The sequence below is a fragment of the Berghia stephanieae genome, chromosome 13, assembly GCF_034508935.2.
Source record: "Berghia stephanieae isolate SIO BIC M18660-M18661 chromosome 13, UCSD_Bste_1.3, whole genome shotgun sequence".
In the NCBI taxonomy this organism is placed as follows: domain Eukaryota; kingdom Metazoa; phylum Mollusca; class Gastropoda; order Nudibranchia; family Aeolidiidae; genus Berghia; species Berghia stephanieae.
Window position 1 is genome coordinate 39,326,259 of NC_088372.1, and position 5,000 is coordinate 39,331,258.

The 5,000-nt window shown below is 41.7% G+C and overlaps 1 protein-coding gene across 2 annotated transcripts in view; it reads right to left on the reverse strand.

Moving 5' to 3' along the window:
* Positions 1–534, reverse strand: part of LOC144958485 (uncharacterized) — a 188,261-nt gene extending 187,727 nt beyond the window's left edge. The window contains exon 1 of one of the 2 annotated variants that reach the window (XM_078890471.1): positions 441–534. The gene's annotated coding sequence lies outside the window, so the exon portion shown is untranslated. The remainder of the gene's footprint in view (positions 1–440) is intronic. The other variant, XM_078890469.1, reaches the window with a different exon arrangement.
* Positions 535–5,000: the final 4,466 nt, after the last annotated feature.

A 5,000-nucleotide genomic window follows, 5' to 3' on the forward strand; every position in this document is an offset into this window, starting at 1 on the left:
TGTAGTTAGTAGAAGTAGTAGCAGTAGTAGGAGTAGTAGTATTAGTAGTAGTAGTAGTAGTAGTAGTAGTAGTAGTAGTAGTAGTAGTAGTAGTAGTAGTAGTAGTAGTAGTAGTAGTAGTAGTAGTATTGGTAGTAGTAGTAGTAGTAGTAGTAGTAGTAGTAGTAGTAGTTAGTAGTAGTAGTAGTAGTAGTAGTAGTAGTAGTAGTATTGGTAGTAGTATTAGTAGTAGTAGTAGTAGTAGTACTAGTAGTAGTAGTAGTAGTAGTAGTAGTAGTAGTAGTATTAATAGTAGTAGTAGTAGAAGTAGTAGTAGTAGTAGTAGTAGTAGTAGTAGCAGTAGTAGTAGTAGTAGTAGTAGTAGTAGTAGTAGTAGTAGTAGTAGTAGTAATAGTAGTAGTAGTAGTAGTCAACTTACTAATAACACGAACATCACCTACTTGTATCAGAACTCCTCGCGTACAAAATCCCGTGTACTTGGATCACCACCAGTAAGTACAAGTGACGAATGACACTACCTACTACAAGCAACACAAAGACAAGCCATTCTACACAGACCTGTGGTGAGAGAACCTTACCATCGATGGATTGTGTAACAACACTGAGCTTAAAGCACAATAATCCCCCCTCATCATTCCTCCATCCATTCATTCATTCATTCATCCAGCCATCGCCACGATCCCTATACATAATATATCCATCTTCTCTCTACCCTATTATATTATTTCTACCCCCCCCCCCCCCCGCCCCCATACTCCTCTACGTTTGACTCAACATTTTCTTCTCCTCCTCCTCCTCCTTCACCACCACCACCACCACCTCCTCCTCATTATCATCATCCCTCGCCTCCTCTATTACCTCTCCCACCTCCTCCTCCTCCTCCTCCTCAACCACCACCGCCACTCTCGCCTACTCCTCCTTCCCCTCCACCACCATTTCTACCACCTCCTCCTCCTCCTCCTCCTCCTCCTCCTTCACCACCACCACCACTACCTCCTCCCCATCATCATCATCCCTCGCCTCCTCCATCACCTCTCCCACCACCTCCTCCTCCTCAACCATCACCGCTACTCTCGCCTACTCCTCCTCCTCATCCTTCCCCTCCACCACCATCTCTACCACTTCCTCCTCCTCCTCCTCTCCTCCTCCTCCTCCTCCTCCTCCTCCTCCTTTTCCTCATCCTCCTTCTCCTGCTCCTCCTTCTCTGTCACCACCACTTCCTCCTCCTACTACTACTCTTCAATTCTTCTCTCTTAATTTCAGTGACATCAACTAGCCCCGACATTGGACAAGAGACTAGCGACTGGAAGGAATGGTGACTAGCAACATCCCAGCAACACCAACAACACCACTATCGTCATCACCACCACCACCACTAGCAGCAATAGCAACAAGAACAAATGACGTACCCCTTCCCGTTAATGGTGATGTATGGTGATGATTATTATTATCATTATTATCAAAAGTATCATCTGTCTCACCGTCAATCTCCTATTTTTGTCTTCAGCATTCCTGAGATTAGCACCGTCGTCATAACAACAAACAACATCACGATTATTATTATCGTCGTCCTTAGTGTCATTTATTATCATTATCACAGTTAACATCATCATCATCGTCATCATCACCATTACCATATCATTATCATCATCATTATCATCATCATCATCACCACCATCATCATCATCATCATCATCATCATCATTATCATCAGCGTCATTATCATCGTTATCACTATCATCATCATCACGTCATTCTCATCACCTTCATCCTCATCATTATCATTTCATTACACGCTGCATCTCATCGGGATGACCTCGCTATTAGCGCCCGTCTCCGATAAAACTGACAAAATACATATGGAACCATTTCCGTACAACTTAAATCCAGAGGTTCCAACTAACTCACTGAGGGATTCGAACTCTGGACCCTCGTCTTAAGGTTGATGCGAGCCAGACGCACCAAACATTATTGTTTCCTTTTGTAGTTAACCTATGACAACCAGGGGGAAGGGCGGGGGGGGGGGGAGGGGGGTCCCGATAGCTCAGTTGATAGATCACTCGTTCACGAGGTTGATTCCGGGGGAAGTCAGATATTTTTTTCAAAGGGACATAACTAGATAAATTCTTATTATTATGCCCTTCTGTCACGACATCAAAAGATATCGTCGCCAAGGCATTCCACGAAGGAATATCAATATAGATCATTCATCAAACATCATCTGATGTCAACAGGAATTAACCATGTTGTCCAAGTGAGCAAATATAGGGGTTCATATTCTTAAGATATATTAGGTTTATGAAACTTTATATCATAATTTATCCCTTTCACCAGTTAACTACCGTACTCTGGAAAAAACACGTATTTAAAAATTTGGCCAGAAAACTCGTCCTTCATAATATATCGATGGATGTCCCTCCTCTTGACAAAAAATCTCAAACCTGGGGCTTCGCGAAGCCTTCCTTAAAGTCCCAGGTTTGAGAGTTGTTGCCAAGATGAGAGTCATTTAAATCGATCGATATTTGAAGGACGAATTTTCTGGCCAAATTTTTAAAATATGTGATTTTCCAAAGTACAACAGTTCTGTTTTTGTCCGAAAAAAAAAATACAATATCGCCCTACAGGCGTCATGTCTCGTATGACATGGTAAGTGTTTCGATTGGCTAGGAACCCCTTGTAAAGCGCTTTGAGTGCGTTTCGTGGATATTCCGCTATATAAAAGCTCAAATTCCCGTTTTCCGAAAAACAAAAGAAAAAAAAGTAGTTGTTCAGAGCCATGATGTCCATGGAGACGGAGTTTATCCCGGTTTTTTGTAGCGTGAAACGGACAATTGCTTGGTATCCTTTTGATAGGACGGAGGTCTATCGCAAAGTACTTTCCGCCAAATCTGACCGACTCAGCTACCCATTCACTGCTGGGTGGACAAGGTGTCAGAAAAAAAATCGTCTTCACCCGAGATTGATCTCGATCCCTTTGCGTGTGAAACGAGTACTCTACCAACTGAGCTACTGAGGCCCCCACCTTTTCTCAAAGCAGCCGCCTGAAATCTGCATTTTTGTTTTCATCAAATGTGTCAATCATCAAATGAATAATGATAACGTTTTCATTTCTATCTGAGGTTGACAAGGAATGAAATGTCACCTGGCCATGGACATCATCACCGTTGTTCATTATTCGTCCAAAATCAATTTAGACAACAAAATATCATTTTTCAGACAGAATACTGGCTATTGTAAACGTTGCTGCCTATATTACCGTGTGTCTGAGTTCCGATTTTATTAGGTCTTAATCTCTCAAAGAAAAATACAAAAAAGCTTAAGGATATGTCTACAGTAACCGTGCTCAAAGCGTTTTACAAGGAATCCCAAGCCAACAACAACAATGAACATGTAGGAGGAGACATGACGTATACAAGGCGATATTACTTTTTTCTGACAGAGACAACGCTATTGCTTGGCCAGGTACTCATTTTACACCTGAGTATAGTGAGAGACTGAATGTGACTAAAGGGACTTTTCCAAGGGCTCAATTATTTGCTCCTCAGCAGAGGGACTCGAACCAGCAATATTTTGCTTTGAAGATTAGTACATTCTGGCCTGACGGTGAATGTCATACCACAAGACCACATAGCAGCACAAGAAGTCATCATCAGAAACAATTTATAAAAACTGTCATATTTTACACAGCAATTTTTTCATACTCGTATTTCCCAAAATGAAACCCATTATCCATGTAGATAGTTTGAATATGACGTCACTCAGGTCTTTGTTATTGCTTTTTGTCATCCGCGTTTATGAGAAATGCTCACTGAACTGTATTAACCCGACTATAAACGTCCATGGATACACACAGTTTTGTGTGTTGGTCCGTTATACTTCCGGATGGCAATGTTATGAGGGTCTTAGCCAAACGCATACTATCTATATCTCTCGATCAAAATGACCCTTATTTTAGCAAAAATTCTTAAACGTGGGACTTAACGTGAAGTCCCAGGTTTGAGAGTTAATGCCAAGTGAGGCTCAATCGATCGTTATTTGAAGGACGAGGTTCTGGCCAGTAGAGTTCAATAATTATCTATCTCTTGTACGGTAATTTACGTGACATGTAAATCGGTTATTATAACAGTTAACATTGGCAACAAAAAAGTGCTTTCTGTGTGTATGTGTGTGTATGTGTGTTTGTTTGCGTGTGTGTGTGTGTGTGTTTGTGTGTGTGTGTGTGTGTGTGTGATTAATGTTTACGTGAATACAAACATAAGAGTTCATAGATTAAACATTTCAAAATGGATACGAAGCTTTTACATGTAGGAGTCCCGATAGCGCAGTTGGTAGAGCACTCGCAAAGGGACGAAGATCGATTCCTGGGTGAAGTCGACATCATTTTCAGACCACCCCCCCCCCCTCCACACACACACACACACACACACACACACACACACACCTGTCCACCCAGCAGTGATTGGATTTATTATTATTTATTTATTTATTTATTATTGAGTTTATAAGATGTGGCAGAAAGTATTTTGCGATGGACTAGTGTCTTAAAGGGTAGCGAGCGACGTGTCCATATATGCAGGTCTGACATCCAAACCCACTTACGGGCCTAGTTGAACATTGTTGTAATAGACAAGATTATCATCTTGCGTCATATTTTGAGATTTCCAATACAATAATGAGTCAATAAGGAATTGGGTTATCAGACCTGCAAATAAGTGTACGTCGCTAGCGAGCTGGTATCGGTTTATTTTGTGTGGCTATGTGGTCTAGTGGTATGACACTCGCTTTCGGATCAGTAAGTCATGAGTTCGAGCCTCGTGCTCGGCGCATAGTTGAGTCCTTGGAAAAGGCTCTTTACTCACATTCTCTCAAATGAGTACCTCGTCGTTAACAGCGTTGTCTTTGTCTGAAAAATTGTAATATCGCCTAATAGGCGTCATGTCCCGTCCTACATGTTAAATGTTGCTGTTGACCAGGGACCCCTTGTAAAGCGCTTTGAGCAC